Below are 22,613 nucleotides of genomic sequence, written 5' to 3'. Positions count from 1 at the left end.
AATTTTCTGGACCCGGTACTTTTGCCTGAGAGAGATTCCCAAAAAATATCGGAATAGCTAAAATCTCCCATGATCACTATGTCATACTTTTTTTGAGAGCTGAGACATCTGATGTAGAAAAGAGTTCATCCCCACCGATTATAAGGTGATGACATATTCTAGTGACATACCTTCATTTTTCACCATGGCATTAGCCCTTAAATAAAGAGGCTACAAATCACACTTTCAACATACAAAAGTATGTGATTATTTGTATTTTTGAGAATTGACCACATCTGTTTGCACTTAAATGATTACTGGCTTATCTCAAATGTAATAATAATGAGAATAATACAATAATCTGATATTAGATAATTGACTAAAGTGCTAATACGTCAATCTGAACATCATATTGCAAAGTCAGCAAACAACAAACATGAAATAACAAAACAAGCAAGTTAAGCATTGTGTTGTGTAAGTGCACTTGTCATGAAGAAAGCTGAACGTAGGCTGGAAGAAGGCATTTTCTTAAGTAGATCTGACTTTGTCTCATTTAAACTGGATGTGTTGCTCTGTTGATGTGAAAGTTTTTGATCATGCACCACTATAATTGTTGTTTCCTCCAAAGAAGCACAAACCTGCAGACGATTCCGCCTGACATGTTTTTGCGCTTCTCATTGCCGCCGTTTTCCACCAACTGATCATCGCAGCAAGTCAACCTGCAAATACGTACAGTGGAGCACTTTAATGAGACCCTTATCTTTAGCCAACTTAAGACGATCTCGCTGGGCTCCTGTAAAGCTCTCTCTCCTGTTGAATGGCAGAAACTCTATATAACCCTCCTATTACATACAATGCATCACTGTCAGAAATGTCAGGTTGAGGGGAAGTCGGGACTATGAAGCCACTTATTGCATCATTCTTCTGCTGCGCTAAGGTACAGTGCCTGGCTCAGTGATTAGAACAATTACTCAGTATCGCCTGTCACAGCCAATCAGATTTGTCCAGCCTGACTGTGGAATTGACCTAGACCTGCCTTCCTAGTAAGCATTATTATTAGAATTGGCTGTGCCTTTAGTGCCACGTTGTACAATCGCAGCAAGAAAACGCTGCCTAGCAAGCTGGCTCCCTAGCAATTATTTTTGCTTCTTATTTTCTATGTGCTACAATTATTTGCAGCTTATTTTTCTCTTTTGCTTCAGCATTTTGATGTGTCGGGTAATTCTGCAGCAGCCAACACTGATGTTTGAGAAAGTAGGCATGTGCAGCCTAGTAAATAAATGTACCCTAATAGGTAAGATATTTATAAATAAGCACAAAGAACTGCATGAAATAAGTAAATTCCCCAAAATAGGCAAAAAATAAACAATATATAATAATAAAAATAAATAATAAAAAAGATGTGTGTATATATATATATATATATATATTTATATATACTAAACTCGGCTTCATGGCGTACTGTGGTGACATCCATAGTATAAATGTACGAATACTTCATTTTTGCAATTATGCATATGCCCAGAATACACCATAATTGGCTTTCAGAGGACACGACTGGTTAGTGTTCAGCTGCCATGTGCTGAAAGCAATCACTGATGAATTTGTCATTTCCGTTTTCCCAGAATTGACTGATTGGTTTAATATCTTTACTACACTTTTTGTCACAGAAAGAAAAAATGGCCGTTGTATAAAAACTATTAATCACATCTTTTAATGTGCGATTTTAACATTATCGGTATGCAAACTGATGCTTAGTAAAACGCGAGCCGTTTTGTAGTGTATATGAACGTTATAAAGCCGATCACAGCCTACTGTATCTGACCGTCTATCGATCTCTTATACAAGGCTAATATCAAAAAGAAAAAAACAATATCCAGACATACAGTATACTGTCACGTAGCCATAGGATTCTACAGGAGAAATGTAGGACAAAAGGAAATAATGATAGATACTCAACACTGAGAAAAAAAAAAAAATGCAATCTGACCTCCAGACAGACTACCTTCCATCTTTTTCTTTCTTGCTAATATATATTTGATGCTTTTTATTAATATATTTGCATTTTTCTGCTGAGTATTTACAGACGTTTTTTTTTATAACTAACATTTTCATGGACTCATAGATCTGTGAAAAATGATGGGTCCCATTTTCTGACAGAAACATAATGCTGAGCGGCTGTCAGTCAGGTCCAGGGGCCCAGTTACAGCCGCCGCTTTCTATCCATTAAGTGGTGACTGAAACTGTGATGGCGCCACCCCCATGACTGGAAGCAGAACGCTGCCGGGAGGGGGCGGGGGGATAAAATGAATTTCCTCCCAGCAGTGAGGCTTTCAGTGCCAGCGCTGCCAGCGCTGCACTGTGTCAGAACGCTATTGACCTGCAGATAAACCCCATATTTGCAGGTTAATAGCTTTTACATGACAGGTTACCTTTAATAGGGGAAAAGAAAGTGCTATAGATGAAGTGGCCCAGTGCCATGAAGAAATCATTAACATAAAGACAGAAAATAAGATTTCTCAGCAACGAGACCATTAATATGAGGCATACAGGTAGGACTAGTGTAACATTTCTATTACCTCAATGCCCATATTAATAGGTCATATACGTCCCGGGGGTGACAGATTCCCCTTAAAAAACAATGAAAAGCAACGATCTTTAGCTACAAATTCCCTCCCCAATAACCTCTGTGTTGCCACAGAATTGTGCGAAGTATGCTGGCTGACTGCTAGGTGCAATAGCTTGATAGTTCCGTTAAGGACTCTTTCAGATGTCCCTCATAATCAGTCTGATGTTGGATTGCAGTACGCGGACTGGCCGTACATCTCTTGACTCGAGCGTGACAGCTTCATATATTTGTACGTTTCGGTCACACTCGGGTAAGGAGATGTGCGGCCAGTCCACGTACTGCGATCCGACATCAGACCGCCGACATCTGAGCCCTGACTCTTAGCGTCCAGTATTCTTCTACCTCTTACAACTGATACACATGCAAAAAAGAGGGCTGGCCATCCCCATCTACATACAGCTCTGGTCATGTGTCAGACACAAATCAGAAGAGGACCTTCTAGGACTAGCTGAAGATTGAGAGATGTATTCAGATGGAAACTATAATAGTAAGGTAAAACCTAAGATCGAAACAAAAGAAACATATACCCTGCTATAAGTAAAAAGCAAAATAAAACAAAACCAAAAGAAATGAGCTCTAGAATAAATTGGTAAACATGCAACGTGTAGGAGCATGTTCACACTGGCCATGAAACAGACAAAACCTAAGATAGAAATAAAACGAACATATGCCTTGCTATAAGTAAGTAAAAAGCAATAGTGTATATAAAAATACAGAGTACTTGTTGTAAAAACGGTTGACCAAACAAAAGAGTAAAAGCCATCCCACCAGAGCCAAGATGTACCCAATCGGGATGGTCCTAACCTCTAGTATTAAAACCTTACCATGTGTCAAAAAATGCCTCAATGTGATATGAATATTAATAAGGTGCGTAACTTACTAAGTTAAGAACATTTAACAATTTATTTTACTAGATAACCCCTTTCACGTGTAATTTGGAAAGCTGAAAAATGACTTCATGTTTCTTGCCCTCGTTGCTATTCTAAACACCAGGAGCTCCCCAGTACTTTGATTTGCACTGTAATTGGTGTAATGCCCCATATGTTTTCCTTACTCTGTAAAGCCCTGCGGGACATGTTGGCCTTAAACATAGCTATAAAAATAATCCTAATAATTGCAAACCTCAATGATACAGAACATACACAGCTCAATTCACATAAATATGTAACATTTAGTAAATAAACCCCTCTGCTTCCGAATTCAATCTCTCCATGATTATTAGCTATCCCCAAATGCTCATAAATCTTTAATTCAAACGTGATTTTTAATTTCATGCCTCTCGGTTTTTCTGGATTATGCAGAGCATATGATTTTTATTTACAGAGACAGACAGACATTCTGCATTGTAGTTTGGGTGATGCCGCAGGAGGAGGAATATGCTAAACCTACAGTAGGCGCCATAGCTTCCCATTCCATGATGGTAAAGCAGTTTTCATGTCTAATGTTTCTTTCCCACCACTTTATGAGTTTAATTTACCCTTACTAATAGATATACTACTAATCAGTGTAAGGTATGAATATTATTGTGGTTTCATCCATGAACATATTTAGTAATTTATGTCAGTGCACAGATTTAGGAGTGCAAATTTTGCATTCTCACCCAAACTAATAATAATTTATATCTCCCTTCCACTCCTTGATCCCTTCTCAGCCATTTACCACCACCAAGATTGGTTATGGGATATACATGTTTTTCAATCAGAGTTGTCAAGCTCATGTAGGGCATGCAGTGGCTAATAGAGACAGACCTTGTAGCCACTGTGGGGCCTCTCACTCCTGGTGTAAAATGTCAATGGTATCTTTATTGTCAGGATGCAGATACAGTTGAATACAATAATGGAACAAGGAGCCATTCAGCCCAGTAGGTATGATGACATCACTAGATCATGACGCATCAATGGAACGGGGCTAAGTGATTAGTTTTTATTTTTGTACTTTATCCATTAGGAATTGTAGGGGAAACGTGTGGCCTCATAATGTATGGGAGGCTGTAGGGGCATCATGCTGTGGGGACCATCATACTGAGCTAAGTAGGCTGTGGGATCCATCCTATTGTTTGGAGGTCATCATACTGTGCGAAGGGAGAAGTGTATGGGCGATCATTCTATGGAGGGAGGTTGTATTGTAAATATAGTGCAAAGGGGGCTGTGCTGCAATCATGCTGTATAAGGGCAGGAGCAGTGCCCGCATGATCTGCGCTGGGGGCTCGGCGTAAGTGTTAGCTGAGCTCCTGCTATCACAGCCAAAAGTTCACGCACTGCCCAAGGCCATATATCCCCCCAAAATGCTGCAATCAATTGCGATTGCATCATTTAAGAAGCCTTGAGAGGGAGTGGGCTCCCTCTCCGTTCAGATCGACACCCCCGCGACTTCATTGTGAGGGCCGGATCTTTGCTATGGCAACCTGAGGTCGTCATGATGACCTCCAGGTCTGCTAGCTATGGTATCCTGGTTAGACTATTCCGGGAGCGTGATCTAAGAGGCTTCTGTCAGTGTAACATTGACAGGTATGATACATTGCAGTGCGTTGCAATGTATTATACCAGCGATCAGTCATCAAAATTAAAGTCCCATAGAGAGACAATGTAAAAAAGTAAAAATAAAGTTTAACAAAATTGTAGAAATGTTAAGAAAAAAATCACGAAATTCTAAAAAAATGAAAAAAAAAATATTTTCCCCCAAAATATGTATATTTATGAAAAAACAAATATAGAACGACTTGATCTATAAACCTATCACACTAGATAACCCCTTCAGTGAACACTATAAAAAGTAGCAAAAAACTATGCTTTTTCATCATATTGCTGAAGAAAAAGTGGAATAAAACGTGATCAGGAAATTGAATGTAAATAAAAGTAATATTCATGAAAACGTCTTCTTGTTCCACAAAAAGCTCCATGAGCTGAGAAATAAAAATGCTGTAGTCTTCAAAATATAGAGATGCAAAAGCAATTATTTTCTTTAATAATAATTAATAATAATAATTTTTATTTATATAGCGCCAACATATTCCGCAGCGCTTTACAAATTATAGAATAGTTTATAAAATAAAAATAAAATAGTTTTTATTGTGTTACAGCGGCATAAAAATAAATATATAAATGTGATATTGCTGTAATTGTACTGACCCGAAGAATAAAACTGCTGTAAAACTTTAATAAAAATAAAAAAATAGTAAAAATAATAAAACTTTTCCCACGCAGCGAACGACATAAAAATACCTATAAATCGATTCCTAAATTGCTGGTTTTTGTTTAGTCTGCCTCCCAAAAATCCGAATAGAAAGTGATTAAAAAATATTATATATTTGAAAATGTTGCCAATAAAAATGACAAATCATCATTATTATATTGTCAATATTGTTTTCCCACCTATGATGCTAGGGAAACAATAGGGGAGTGAGGGATAGTCCTCGTTTAGTGGGGGCACCAAAAATTCGTTCTTTAGGGTGCCAGCCTCCACAGCCAGGTAGGTTTATAACCTAGGCTTATTGTAGGGTTATTGTAGGATATTTTTGGTCATAATTTGTATTTTAGTATTCAACCAATTACTCACTGGGTAGGTGTTTTTTAATATTGTATCATTAAAGAATAGTTTTTTAAGGGAACAAATGTTCACTCTTTGTTTATTTTCCTTTTAAAATATTGGTTTTTGGTGCGCTCCTTCAATTAGCCTTGTAATATGGCAAGTTTTTTATCAGACCCCATTAATATTGATTTATGGAGAGAGGATGCGAACCAGGTTTTTTCTTCTAGTGCAGCATCCCCGGAGAGTGCAGAAGGCCCATCTCTAAAAACACTCTTTAAAGAAGTATATTTGGGCTTTAAGGAAAATATAAAGTCTTGATGGGAAATAAAGGGTCTAGAGAACTATATAAAAACAGAATTGTTCCAAAAGGCCTCCGTAGTAATTTAGAGGCATCACCACGAACTGCCAACCCCCATTTGCTGGCACCTTGGACTAAGGAGTCTATTGAGGCTTCGATCCGTTTTATGCAGCTTCTCCTAACTGAGGAACAGAAGTTGTTTGAGGATTCAACAAATAGACTAAATAGCCTTATAGATAAAGTCCAAAAGCATAAATATGATCCAGATATTGTAAGGAGGGAAAATATATTGCAAACGTCAGTCGAAAAATTTCAATCTAATCTCACAGATCATAAACATAGTCAGTTTACACGTGATTTTGGTGAGTTTAAAGAGAATAGAGCGTACGAGTATCAACCGGGGGCTACTGCTGAGGTATCATCAACTGATATAGACACATTAGATACAGCTACACATCAGATACAGAGCGTGTGGATAACTTCACCAATTTTCGTGGGAGGGATAGGCAAACTAAGAGCAAATGGCGGACACCAAGAAATCAATGCAGGCAAAGAGGGAATGGAAGCAGGGCCCAAACAAATATGACAATGACTATGCCTTCCTCATCCTCATCATCACAATCTTTTTTGGACAGAGGGCCAACAGTGGGGTACGACTTGTGGAAAAAGCCGCTATAGGTCAGGGCAAAATTATTAATTTGTCATCATATACACTATCCGGTGGTGAATTATCCGTACTACAGAGGGGTCTGAATTTTGTGCCAATGAATACGTACAACTGTTTTAATTGGGTTAAAGATTTGAATTTATTTGGACGTAATTTGAAGTGGAAATTATTTTTTCAACAACATGATCTTGAGCAATGTAAAAGGTTGGGTCTGACAGAGGATGATATTGAGGGTCTCCAGGCTCTAACGGGCTTTTTGAAGGAGAATGAACAAGAACGGGGTAAGGATCCCTTCACTGACCTTAAAAACAAGAGTACCAGGATGCCGCCAATTAATGAGGTTACCAGTGTGGATATCTTTATTAAGATGGTAGACACAGATCTTTGTAAAATCCACTCTAATTACAGGCATGGTGCCTCTAATCTTTCAGAGGGTGATAGAATGTCCCTTGAGAGTTTGGAGAAGAATAATGATATCATCATAAAGGCCTAGGATAAGGGTGGGAGCCTGGTGCTTTTGGACCATCAGGGTTACCTTAAGATGTGTCATTCATTATTATATGAAATGGATACATATGAAGTCCTAAGAGGGGACCCCACCATAGCCTATAAAAAGGAGTTAACATGTATCCTGGATCAGGCAAAAGAAAGTTCTCTTATCTCGGATAATGAATGGAAATTTATGTTACCAACTAATCCTACAATACCAACATTCTATGCCCTGCCTAAGGTCCACAAGGGCCTTAAACTATTGAAAGGCCATCCCATTGTTGCCAGGATTGATTCTTTGACTCAAAACAGTGGGGTTTACCTGGACAGGATACTCAGACCCTTTGCTCTATCTTTGACCTCATATGTCCGTGACACCTCTCACATTTTGAGTTTATTAGAGGGAATAGCTGTGGAGGCCAATACTTTGGTGGCATCAATAGATGTGGAGGCGCTTTATAGAAGTATTCCACATGATAACGGTATGAGGGTCATTATGCATTTTCTCCAAACAAGGCCAGTAGAGTGTCAAGGGCACAATTTATTTATTGAGGAGCTACTTTATTTTACGCTAACCCATAGTTACTATCTCTTTAACGGAAAATACTTCCACCAGCTCAGGGGTACTGTGATGGGGAGCCCCTGTGCTCCCACTTACACTGATATCTTCCTGAGCTGGTGGGAGGAAACCAACATTTTTGGGGGTGAGGAGGATTGATGGAACCCTTATATCAGTCTCTGGGCTAGATACATTGATGATAATTTGTTTTTTGGTCTAGCCCAGAGAATAAGTTTTGCCGTTTTCTTGAGGGTATTAACACCAATACAATTGGACTCAAGTTCCCTTCTGAGCACCCTGACTGGAGTATCAATTTTCTTGACTTGACGATTACAAAGGAACCAGATAGCAGCATCAGCACATGCACCTGTCGCAAACCCAGAGCAACGAATAATCTGCTGAGATGGACAAGTCACCATCCTGTCCCTCTTAAGAAAGGTTTATCTAAGGGACAGTTTCTCCACATCAGGAGGAACTGTTCCGATGATATGGGTACCTTTAGGGGGCAAGCTTGGGATTTGTATCAAAGATTTCGGACTAGGGGCTATCCATAGAGTGTGCTGGATGGTCCTTTGAGTGAGGCCTTTTCTGTGGACAGGCAATCTTTACTTATGATCAAAAACATGCATGAAAATACAGACAGGAATTTGGTGAGACTCATTGGAACTTTTGATGGGCAGTCTGAAAGGGTGTACCAGATTATCAAAAAATATGAGGGGATTCTATTGGCAGATCCCAATTTGAGAAAATTTGTGTCACCTAAGACAAGCATAACAAATAGAAGGGATAGATCTATTGGAGAACCCGAAATCATTAAGCGCCACCGGAAGTGATGTCATACTGGCCTTGTGTTAAACCGCCCATCTCCGTTAAGGGCAGGAGCTAATTTTGACATCAGTAATCTGAAGGGGGTTGTTTAAGTCCACCCTTTCTGACCGCCGGTCATGTCATCTATCATTATAGCATCTGGTGCTTTTAATATACATACAATATCTTGACCTCCTGATGAACCTGACAAAGGGAAAATGCGTCGGGCTGTACTCTACTCATGATAAGTTCTTATTCCTATTTTTGTATATTAAAATTGTGTGTGCTTGCCCTGTTCATTTGCAGGGTTATTGTAGGATATTTTTGGTCATAATTTGTATTTTGGTATTCAACCAATTACTCTCTGGGTAGGTGTTTTTTTTAATATTATATCATTAAAGAATAGTTTTTTTTTTAAAGAGAATATATGTTCACTCTCACATAACTCTGTCAGCAGAAATATAGAAAAATTCTAGCTCTCAAAGTATGGCGATTTAAAAACTTTTTTTTGCATGAAAAAGCATTTTTTAGTGTGTGACAGCAGCCAAACATAAAAAATGATATAAATCTGGTATTGGTGTAATCGCACCAACCCGAAGAATAAAGTCATCTAATCACTTATAAAACATGAGGAATGGCGTAAAAAATAAATAAAAGCAATTCTTCACCTGCTGTTGATTTGTTCATTCTGCCTCCCAAAGATCACTGTAAGGTTCTGCTCACATTTATTCTGTTCTCTATGCTGAACGCTTACATGTAGGGTATTGGCACAGTCAGGACAATTTGCTCAACAAACTGTGAGGTCCATATTTTGTTATTAGCCCTAATAAAAATTAATAACTTTGGGCTAAAACAACATTTTAGTGGTAAAAATGCAATTATTTTTTCTTCACTGCGCAACGGTATAAAATTATGTGAGGCACATGTGGTGTAAATATAACCACTGCACCTCTAGATGAGTTCATCGAGAAGTGTAGTTTATAAAATGGGGTCACTTATTGAGGGGTTCTGTTGTTCTGGCACCTCAGGGGCTCTGCCAATGTGACATAATACCCTCAAACCATTCCAGCAAAATATGAACTCCAATATGGCGCTTTTTCCTTTCTGAGCTTTGCACTGTGCCTCAAAACTAGTTTTCCACCATATATGGGGAATTGACGTACTCAGGAGTAATTGCGTAACAAATTGTACTGTTCATTTTCTCCTATTAGACCTTTTTAAAATTGAAAACTTGGTGCCAAAGCAACATTTTAGTGGAAAAATTATAATTTTCCATTGACTCAGCCTAATGTTATACAATTCTGTGAATCGCCTTAGGGTTAAAAATGCTCACTACACCCTTAGACTAATTCCTCAAGAGGTGTAGTTTCCACAATGGGGTTCATTTTGGTGGGGTTTCTTCTGTTTTTGCATGCCAAGGGCTATTCCATCCAAAATTGAGCTCCAGAAATCAATTGGTGCTACTTCTCTTCTGAGCCCTGCCATGTGCTCAACCAGTGGTGTTCCACTATAAATGGAGTATCGGCATACTCAGGAGAAATCGCACACTACATTTTAGGATCCATTTTCTCCTGTTATCCTTGTGAAAAGAAAAAAATTTGGGCTAAAACAACATTTTTGCAGGAAAAATTTATTTTTTAATTTTCACCGCTCAACGTTATAAAAATTCTGTGAAGCATCTGTGGGTTCAAGATGCTCACCACAACTCTAGATAAGTTAATTGAGGGGTGTAGTTTCCAAAATGTGGTCACTTATGAGGGTTTCAATTGTTTAAGCACATCAGGGCCTCTGCAAATATGATATGGCGTCTGCAGTCTATTCCAGCCAATTTTACGCTCCAAAAGTCAAATTGTGCTCCTTTCCTTCCGAGCACTGTCGTGCGACCCAACAGTAGTTTTCCACCACATATGGGGTATCGTTGTGTACTCAGTAGAAACTGCACAACAAATTGTATAGTCCATTTTTTTTCCCATTGTCCTTTTGAAAATGCAAAATTTGGGGCTAAAGCAATATTTTTGTGGAAAAAAGTAAAATTTTAATTTTTTCCTTCCACATTGCTTTAATTTCTGTTAAGCTCGTAAAGGGTTAATAAACTTCGTAAAGGGTTAATAAACTCCTTGAATGTAGTTTTGAGGATTTTGAAGTGTGCAGTTCTTAAAATGGTGTTACGGTACTTTTGGGTACATTAGTATATTTTGTCATATAGGCTCCACAAAGTCACTTCTCATAAAGTGACACTGGTCAGAATTGAAAAAATGGGCCTGTTCAGGATGTTGAAAACAGGATGACAGGGGGAAGGTGAAGGGGATAAAAGAACTGTAATATTTAGATTTTCTAGATTTTACATTGGGGCCCATATGCCACTGGTATGTTTTTTTCTTTTTTCTTTTTCCCCCACAAGCCTTTCAGTGTAACCTCTTAACCCCCGGGTCATTGCATTTTCATTTTTTGCTCCCCTTCTTCTCAGAGCGATAACTTTTTTATTTTTCTGTCAAAATGGCCATGTGAGGGCTTGTTTCTTGCAGGACAAGTTGTACTTTTGAATGAAATAATTGCTTTTACCATATTGTGTAGTGGAAAACGGGAAAAACATTTTTTTTAAACTTTTGGCATGCTTCAATAGTCTCCATGGGAGACTAGAAGCTGCCATAACCTGATCAGCTCAGCTACATACAGGGGAAGATCAGATCGCCTGTATGTAGCAGAAATGCTCACTTGCTGTGAGCACCGACCACCGGGCAACACTCATAGCAGTCCGGCAGTGACAACCATAGAGGTCTGATGGAGACCTTTGGTTGTCATACCAACCCATCGGCGACCCAATGGGCGGGATTTCTGGCATGCTTGCCGGAAGCGCGTGTTAAATGCCGCTGTCAGAGTTTGACAGCGGCATTAAACTAGTTAACAGCCATGGGTGTATCACGATTCCACCCACAGCTGTTAGAGGCACATGTCAGCTGTTCAAAACAGCTGACATGTGCCGGAAAAGATGTGGGTTCAGAGCCGGAGTCCAACATCGGCGTACTATTACGCCCGATGACGGAAAGGGGTTAATCAACTTGACTTTTTTAAAATCTGAAATGGTTAAAAAAAAGCTCAAAAGACTAAACATATCCACAAGTCATTTTTACGGAGAAATGTTTATGTTCACCCTTTTTTCACTTGTTTTTTCAGGAGGTATTCGGAGCTAGTTAGCCTGAGGCTCCGTTCACACTGTAGTATTTTGGTCACTATATCAGTTTTTGCAAGCCAAAATGAGCAGAGGGTCAAAAATGCAGAAGTGGTGACGTGTTTCTATTATACGTTTCCTCTGATTGTTCCTCTCCTGCTTTTGGCTTAGAAATACTGATGTGAAAAACTGACCAACATATTGCCGTGTGAACGTAGTCTAATATGGAGTAATTGGGTTTATTAGACAATACACAAACACATACAAATACTTCACAGTGAGAAGAAATGATAGTAGCAATAATAATGATAGATAAATATATTCACAAACTGTTCATTTCACTTTGGGTTCTATCTATTATGCACTTTTAATAATTGAAATATACAGAGCAAATGTACATTGGCAACCATTTTTTTCCTTATTTTTAAAACTCTGCTGTAATTTTTTTACTTGTATCATTATTTTTAATACTTAGATTATTATGTAGTAGCCAAAGAACATTTTAATGTTCATCGTTTTTTCAAATGTAGCATCTCATATTACATGGTGAAGAACATTCCCATTAATGTACATAGTTACATAGTGTAGTCAAGTAGAAAAGAAAGGCTCACTGCTGTGCATTACTAATGACGTGGGTAGGTTTCTCAGTAATGCACAGTGGTACATGTTTTATAGGATGGCCAGAACTGATGAGAAAGCAGCAATAGGATATTTCACTGAACTGCACCGATGCATTATTTCTGTGGGTGTACATCAGCTGGAAAACTCAAGTCGGTATCTGACATTTCCTATATGAAATATTTAACTTGAATTTACATATGAGGATTTTCAGTTTTTCCTTGTTGCTCTTTACGTTAATATTACAACATCTCACTTTCCAACCATTCTTTAGCTGTAGTATTCTGCAGGTGTTTTTAGAATGTAAAAAGTTGCAGGGTAAAAACATAAAATACTTGCACATAAAGTAATCCCACACATAGCTGATGCTACCTATGTACCTCCACAAGTTCACATCTGTATATGGAGCCACCACAATTAAAACCATAACATGCGTACACCATTTATGAGCAAATGCTCACTGACTGTATCTTTATCTTCCAGAAATAAGATAGTGTGCCTGTTTAGTGCAGGCAAGGCTTAGTACTGTAAGAAGGCACTAAACAAATTAATACACATGTGCCTCAACAGGGAGAGTCCATTGATGTGTATTATACAGAGTCTGCAAATACTGTATATATGCTTTTATTTATAAGAATATTAGAAATCAGAAAGGATTTGCATTACTATACTCCCCTCTCAATATTGAAATTGCAACACCAAGAAAGAAAAGTAATGGAATTATGGGAATTTCAGAATCTACAGTAATGTTAAAAATATGGAAATGATGAAAAAATGACTACAACATTTTGAAACTGTCATGATTTATTCAGTATTGAGTTTAAGTGCCACGCATAGATATACACTCACTTAAACGCCTTGTTATGCTATTAAGGAGGTTGTTAATGGTTATCTGTAGGAAGCTTTTGCATGTGGTGAATGCACTTGGGCTCGCAAATCATCAAGATCCACTGCTGGCAGCTCTCTGTGCAATTTCCTATTAATGATGTCCCAGATGTGCTCAGTACGAGTCAAGTCTGGAGATGCTGCAGGTCATGTATGTTTAAGCCATGCAGGCTGCTGACAGTAGCATGAGCAACATGCAGACTGACATTGTCATGGTAAAAAAACAGCCCCTGGGTTGTTTAAAGCAGAGGACCCCAACTCCAGTCCTCAAGGCCCACCAACAGGTCATGTTTTCAGGATTTCCTTTGCATTGCACAGGTGATGCAATTATTACCTGGGCAAAACTAAGGAAATCCTGAAAACATGACATGTTGGTGGGCCTTGAGGACTGGAGTTGGGGATCTCTGGTTTAACGGGAACCTGTCATGGAAAAAAAACTATTAACCTGCAGAGATAGGCTTGATCTGCCTGTTAATGGCGTTCTGAAGCTACCTGCACTGAGGGGCCTGCACTGAAAGTCTCTCTGCTGGGAGGAAATTACTCCTAGCAGAATTGGGCTTTCAGTCATAGATGTTCGGCTGGTGCATGTTAACCCCTTTACCCCCAAGGGTGATTTGCATGTTAATGACCAGGCCAATTTTTACAATTCTGACCACTGTCCCTTTATGAGGCTATAACTCTGGATCATTTTAACTGATTCCGGTGATTCTGACAATGTTTTCTCATGACATATTCTATTTCATGATAGTGGTAAAACATTTTTCATATGACTTGCGTTTATTTAAGAAAAAAACAGAAATTTGGTGAAAATTTTGAAAATTTCGCAATTTTCCAACTTTGAATTTTCATGCCCTTAAATAACACAGATATATCACACAAAATACTTAATAAGTAACATTTCCCACATGTCTATTTTACATCAGCATAATTTTGGAACGAATTTTTTTTTTTTGTTAGGGAGTTATAAGGGTTACATTTTGACGAACGATTGCTCATTTTTACAACACCATTTTTTTAGGGACCACATCACATTTGAAGTCACTTTGAGGGGTCTATATGATAGAAAATACCAAAAATTGATACCATTCTAAAAACTGCACCCCTCAAGGTCTGCAAAACCTCATTCAAGAAGTTTATTAACCCTTCTGGTGCTTCACAGAAATTTTTAGAATGTTTAAAAAAAAATTAACATTTAACATTTTTTCACAAAAAAATTACTTCAGACCCAAATTTTTTATATTTTCCCAAGGGTAACAGGAGAAATTGGACAACAAAAGTTATTGTGCAATTTGTCCTCAGTATCCTGATACCCGATATGTTGGGGGGAACCACTGTTTAGGCACACGGCAGAGCTCGGAAGGGAAGGAGCGCAGTTTGACTTTTTCATCGCAAAAATTGGCTCTAGACACCATGTTGCGTGTGGAGAGCTCCTGATATGTCTAAACAGTGGAAACTCCCCACAAAAAAAATGATTTTTTAGCCCACAATTTTTTATTTTCACAAGGGTAACAGGAGAAACTGAACCCCAATAGTTGTTGTCCAGTTTGTCCTGAGTATGCTGATACCCCATATGTGGGGGTAAACCACTGTTTGGACACACGTCGGGGTTCGGAAGGGAAGTAGTGACGTTTTGAAATGCAGATTTTGATGGAATAGTCTGCAGGCGTCATGTTGCGTTTGCAGAGCCCCTGATGTGCCTAAACAGTAGAAACCCACCACAAGTGACCCCATTTTGGAAACTAGACCTCCAAGGAACTTATCTAGATGTGTGGTGAGAACTTTGAACCCCCAAAGGCTTCTCAGAAGTTTATAACGTAGAGCTGTAAAATTAAAAAAAAATCATATTTTTTTCCACAAAAATTATCATTTTACCCCCAATTTTAATTTTCTCCAAGGGTAACAGGACCCCAAAAGTTATTGTGCAATTTATCCTGTTTACGCTGATACCCCATATGTGGGGGTAAACCACTGTGGGTGCATGACAGAGTTCAGAAGGGAAGGAGCACTGTTTGACGTTTTCAACGCAAAATTGGCTGTAATTGAGATCAGACGCCATGTCGTGTTTGGAGAGCCCCTGATGTGCCTAAACAGTGGAAACCCCCAAGTGATACAATTTTGGAAACTATACCCCCAAGGAACTTATCTAGATGTGTGGTGAGAACTTTGAACCCAAAAGGGCTTCACAGAAGTTTATAACGTAGAGCCGTAAAATTAAAAAATCATATTTTTTCCACAAAAATGATCTTTTCACCCTCAATTTTACATTTCCCATGGGTAACAGGACCCCAAAAGTTATTGTGCAATTTGTCCTGAGTATGCTGAAACTCCATATGTGGGGTAAACCACTGTTGGGGTGCATGGCAGAGCTCAGAAGGGAAGGAGTGCTGTGCAAAATTGTCTGGAATTGAGATCAGATGCCATGTAGCATTTAGAGAGCCCCTGATGTGCCTAAACAGTGGAACCCCCCACAAGTGACACCATTTTGGAAAATATACCCCCAGATAAGGAACTTATCTGCATGTGTGGTAAGAACTTTGAACCCCCAGGTGTTTCACTAAAGTTTATAGTGCCCGGGTGTGAAAATAAAAAAATCATATTTTTTCCACAAACATGATCTTTTAGTCCCCAATTTTTTTATTTTCTCAAGGGTAACAAGAGAAATTGGACCACAAAAGTCATCCAATTTGTCCTGAGTAAGTTGATGCTCCATATGTGGGGTTAAATCACTGTTTGGGCTCATGGCAGAACTCGGAAGGGAAGGAGCACCATTTGACTTTTTCGGTGCAGAATTGGCTGGAATTGAGATCAAACACCACGTCACTTTTGGAGAGCTCCTGATGTGCCTAAACAGTGGAAACCCCCAATTCTAACTTCAACCCTAACCGTAACACACCCCCAACCTTAATCCCAACCCTAACCATAACCCTATCCACAAACCTAACCTTAACACACCCCTATCCCTAATCCCAACCCTAACCCCAACTGTAACCGTAATCCTAACTTTATCCCCAACCCTAACCCTAAGGAGAAAATGGAAATAAATAATTTTTTTTATTTTATTGTTTTTCCCTAACTAAGGAGGTGATAAAGGGGGAGTTTAATTTACTATTTGTAACGGGTTTTTATGTTTGGCAGCTGTCACACACTAAAAGACGCTTTTTATTGCAAAAAATAGTTTTTGCATCACCACATTTTGATAGCTATAATTTTTTCCATATTTTGGCCTACAGAGTCATGTGAGGTCTTGCTTTTTGCAGGATGAGTTGACGTTTTTATTGGTATCATTTTCGGGCACATTACTTGAATGAACAAAAACCAGCAATTCATGAATTTCTTTTGGGGGAGGTGTTTATACCAGTCCACGTCTGGTAAAATTGATAAAGCAGTTTTATTCTTCGGGTCAGTACGATGACATCGATACCTCATTTATATTTTTTTATGTTTTGGCGCTTTTATACAATAAAAATTAGTTTATATAAAAAATAATTATTTTTGCATTGCTTTATTATGAGAGCTATAACTTTTTATTTTTCTGGTGAAGGACCTATATCGTGGCTTGTTTTTTGCAGGACAAGGTGACTATTTTTGCTGTACCACGTTTATTCATATCTGTCGTTTTGATCACGTGTTATTCCACTTTTTGTTCAGTGGTATGATGATAACGTATTGTATTTTTGCCTCATTTTTTTAATGGTGTTCACTAAAGGGGTTAACTAGTGGTACAGCTTTGTAGGTCGGGTCATTACGGACGCGGCAATACTAAATATGTGTACTTTATTGTTTAGATTTTTTTTAATTCAAATATTTATTGATGGAATATTGATTTTTTTATTGTTATTTTTTATCATTTTTTAGAATATTTTTACAATTATTAAAATCTTTTTTTTTTAAATTCATTCTAACTTTTACACTTTGTACCACTATGGGACACTCATTTTGTGCAGGGTGATCACTTATATGGCATGCCCATCGACATCTGCATGCCGTATAAGCTGTCAGCACTGCACTTTCTGCACACTGACCTCAGAAACTTCCTGACATACACTGCACATGACAGGAAGTCTCTCAGCTCTGGTAACCTGGATGTAATCATGACGACTTCGTCATGCTGCGGGGTCTCCGATCCAAAGGCAGAGGGGCTGTCAGCCCCTCTGCCGGCTCCGGAACACTGCGATCATGTTTGATCACAGTGTTCTGGGGGTTAAAGTGCCAGGAGAGGTCCATGACTGCTCCTGGCACTTAGTGCCGGGTGTCAGTTGTGAGAATCAGCTGACACCTGGCCGCGATCAGCCGTTCATGGGAATTAAGTCCCAGGTCACATTGACTGAATAGTATGTCCAATGCCAGAAAGGGGTTAAGTCACTGCTCAGTGCATAGTGAGCAGCAGGTGTAACGACGCTCCCAGCACAGTTACTGTGACTGTCAATACCAAACAAAAGAAAAGCCCCTTAAAAACAATACTTTTATTAGATACTATAAAACCAAAAAATGTAGGTATACATTGTATATGTGATGTAAAATATAAATTTTATTGATAAGGTGTTTCACTCTGCCATGTACCGGACTCAGGGATAAGGGATATATAGAAAAAATATTTAATTAACAATTTGGGAAAGTAGAGTCAAATAGCTAACTATCACTAAAAAACCCTCAGTAATCCCTGCCTTACCGCGGAAGTTGGCACCCTAAATATATATAAATTGCCATCGAAGGAATAAAATAATCCATACTATCTATAAACAGAGAGATGGTGAGGGAACACTTCACTAATTTAAATCTCCTGGTCCAGAAGAATTATATCTTAGGGTACTGGAAGAGTTAGCAGAGGAAATAGCAGAATATCGTAGTTACTCACCGATAACGGTATTTCTCTGATCCCATGACGGCACCACGGAGAGAGGGATCCGCCCTCAGGGACAGGAAACCCACAGGTTAAAAAGGCGGGACCTCTCTTCCACCTCAGTTTGTTTTATAGATCCTTGACAGGACTTCAGCTGTAACTTAAGTAGTTATTTACACACACAGAAAGTCTTTCAAGTCATCGTTTATCATCATTATATTAAAAAATTTTTTTTTTTTTTTTTTTTTTTTTCTCCACCGCGTGGCTAAGCATTAATGGCTAACTAGAAGTGTGCAGACCCATATGTGAAGGGAGGGAATATACGGGTGCCGTCATGGGATCAGAGAAATACCGTTATCGGTGAGTAACTACGATATTCTCTTACTCCCATGACGGCACCACGGAGAGAATTTCATAGGATGTGAGTTTTAGGGTGGGATTACTGCCTCCAGAACCCTTCTCCCAAAGAGGAAGATAGGTCAAGCTGGTAGTGCTTAAAGAAAGTAGAGGAAGGGACCAAGTGGCTGCTCTACATATCTGGTCAAGTGATGCTCCAGCTCGCTCTGCCCAAGAGGTTGCTACCGATCTGGTTGAATGAGCCTTAATTCCTTCTGGAGTGGCTTCCTTGGATGAGGCGTATGACAGGGCAATAGCGTCCCATATCCATCTTGCCAACGTGGCTTTTGATGCTGTGTCCTTTGTTTGGCCCCTGAAAATAGACAAACAGAGACCTCCCTTTCCTACACTCCCTCGTGGCTGATATATATTGGGTGAAACATCTCTTCACATCTAGTGTGTGCAAGGTTTTTCCCCTTTTTATTTATTTATTTATTTTATTTTTATTTCTTTTTGGGGGGGGGGGGGGGTTTGGACAAAAGCATGGTAAGGATATCTCCTAGGATCTCTGGAAGCGTGATGCCACTTTAGGAAGGGAGGATGGATCAGTTTTAAGGACTACGCGGTCCTTTTATATCTGGGTTAGAGGCAGATAAGCTGATAGAGCCTGTAAGTCACTGATCCTGCAGGTCGAGGTTAGTGCTACCAGTAGGAAGGTTTTCAGGGAAACTATTTTTAAGGAAGCCTGTAATAAGGGTTCAAAAGGCGCTTGGTTAGTGCAGAAGGTACTACGTTCAGATCCCAGGAAGCGTAGTATGATGTACAACTGGCCTAGATCTAGTTAAAGCTTTAACAAACCTTTAAATCTAGTGGTTCCCTTCCCAGTCACAGTTATAAAGGGCACCCAATGCTGCGACTTGAATTTTTAGATTGCTCGTTGTCAAGCCTTTCTCTAATCCTTTTTGGAAGAATTCTAGTATTTCCTGAACTGGGGTCTCTCCCGATAAGCTGATACCTGAATTAGAGAGGAATCTTTTCCAGACTTTGCCATACGCTCTGGTAGTTACTCGATTCCTACTGGTTAACAGAGTTCAGACTAAATTTGGAGAAAACCCTTTCCTGGTCAAAAATTTCCTCTCAAATTCCAGGCTGCCATATGCAAGTTTTTTTTTTTTTTTTTTTGTGTGTGTATGGTTTATTGGCCCCTGGCGCAGAAGATTCTGGATATCTGGGAGGACCCAAGGGTCTGTTACCGACATCAGGCGTAGCCATGGGAACCACGTTCTTTTTGGCCAAAAAATGGCCTATCATGATCATCTTTGCTCTGTCGTCCTGGATTTTCCTCAGGACTAACGGAATCAATGCTATCGGGGGAAAGGCGTATGCTATTTGGAAATTACAGGGAATTAGAAAGGCGTCTAGGGTCACTGGATTCCCCCGTGGATCTATTGGACAGAAGTTCTCTGTTTTCTGGTTTTGACTGTTCTCGAATAGATCTATATCCGGGGTCCCCCAACGGTCCACTATGTGATTGAATATTTGCTGGCTTAATTCCCATTCCCCTTGTTTTAGCTGTGTTCTGCTAAGAAATCTGCTGTCTGATTTTCTGTCCCTTTGATATGAAGGGCTGATAGGGAGGATAGGTTGGATTCTGCTTGTAAAAGAATGGATTTCGTTACTTCCATCAGGGATTGGGACCTCGTACCCCCCTGGTGATTCAAATACGCCACTACCATCCTGTTGTCTGTCAGTACCCTTACGTGATGGGAACGGAGGGAAACTAAGAAATGGTTTGGCGCGTATTTACTGCCACAAAACTCTTTCATGTTTGAAGTGACGAGCTTTCCCCCTCTGACCATGGGCCCTGGGCAATTTGATCTTTTAAGTGAGCTCCCCAACCCCATGGAATTGCATCCGTGGTGAGGGTTACTGAGACCGGCCATATCCATGGAACCCCCCTGGCGAGATTGGTCGAGTCTATCCACCAGGCTAGGGAAGTCATTGTTTGCGAGGAGATTTTCAAGCGTTTTTCTAAATCTCCCTCTAGGCGGGATTTCCCACTGGAGATCTCTGGAATGATACTGAGCCCCCTGGACCGCTGGGATGCAGGCTGTCATCGATCCTAATATGGACATTGCTTTCCTTAAAGAAATGACTGGAGAATGTTATAAGTGCTCCACTAGTTGTGTCATGTTGGAAATTTTTTAACTCTGTTAGACGACTCTGGTTTTTTTTTTTTTTTTTTTTGAGTCTATTATTGTCCCCCAGTACTGCTGTACTTGTGTTGGGATAATTTTGGATATCTCTAGGTTCAAAAACCAACCCAGATTTGATAGGGCTGTCGTCACTTTGTCCGACTGCCGACTGCAATGGCGAGAGGATCTGCCCATCACTAGGAGGTCGTCCAGATAAGGAACAATTAACCCATCTTGTTCCCTTATGTGAGCCATCACTTCTGACATTAATTTTGTAAACACCCTCGGGGCTATGGCAAGACCAAAGGGGAGAGCTTTGAATTGATAATGCCTCAGTTCCCCTCGCATCACTACCGCCACTCAGATATTTTCGGTGATCCGGATGGATCGGCACATGGTAGTATGCGTCTTTTAGGTCTATTACAGTCATAAAGCAAAACGGATGAAGGGTTCTGACACATGAGTTTATTGTTTCCATCTTGAAGCTGTCTATCACCAGGTATTTGTTTAATTTCTTCAGGTTTATTATTGTCCTGAAAGTCCCATCTGGCTTTGCCCATAGAAAAAGAGGGGAGTAGAAACCTGTTGTCTCCTCCTGCTGTGGGACCTCCTGTAGGACGTTCTTTAAAAAGGAGACTGTAGACTTACTTTTGAACGGCCAGCTGTTTGATCTCTGATTCCCTCTGTGGTGTTGCGACAAATTGATGATGTGGCATCGTATGGAAATTTAACTTCAGACCCGTCTTAATTATGTTTAAAGACCATGTGCTTACTGATTTTTTTTTTTTTTTTTTTTCTTTTCCCAGGCTTGGAGAAAGTATGTCAGTCTCCCTCCTACCTGAGGCGCACCTTTATTGGGGCCACTTATTATCCTGTTTGTTAAACATGAAGCCTCTGCCTTTAAATCTCTTATCCTCCCATCCTCACCCTTGAAAGGGCCGTCTATAAGACTGATTGGGAAAACCTAGGAAGGCTTTTTTTTTTTTTTTTTCACAGCTTTTCCAAGAATATCATCCAGGGTGGCCCGAATAAAAATTCGCCCTGACATGGTATGGAGCATAGCTTGGCCTTAGTTTGTAGATCACCTGGCCAGCACTTCAGTCATAGCGTTCTTTTTGCTGTGTTTGAGAATGAGGCTGAACTTGCTGTCAGTCTCACAGAATTTATGGAGGCGTTTGCTATACATGCCATGGCTCCCCTCATTACTGACACCGAGACTAGTATAGATTCTCTTGAAGTCTTATCTTTTAATTGGGTCTCCAGGTGATCTAGTCATGCTCTGGCAGTACATGTAGCAGCTATCCCGGGATTTAACCCCCCGCTAGCTGCTTCCCAGGAGCCTTTTTAAGAAGATGTCGGCCCTTTTATTCATAGGGTCTTTGAGAGCTCCTATGCTTTCAAAGGGCAATGCAAAAAAGAAAAATTTTTTTTTTTTTTTTTTTTTTTTTTTAGAGGTCTTCGCAATTGCGACATCTAATTTTTGTCAAAATGGGTATTTTCTCTTAGGTGTTAACAGACTTTTATCTGGCCTTTACCACTCCTTTTTTATTAGGGCCCGAATTTTTTCATTTAAGAGGAACGCACTGCGTTTCCTTTGTTCTAGTCCGTCAAACA

Source organism: Ranitomeya imitator, chromosome 6, assembly GCF_032444005.1.
Source record: "Ranitomeya imitator isolate aRanImi1 chromosome 6, aRanImi1.pri, whole genome shotgun sequence".
In the NCBI taxonomy this organism is placed as follows: domain Eukaryota; kingdom Metazoa; phylum Chordata; class Amphibia; order Anura; family Dendrobatidae; genus Ranitomeya; species Ranitomeya imitator.
Note: the sequence above shows the minus strand (reverse complement) of the source record.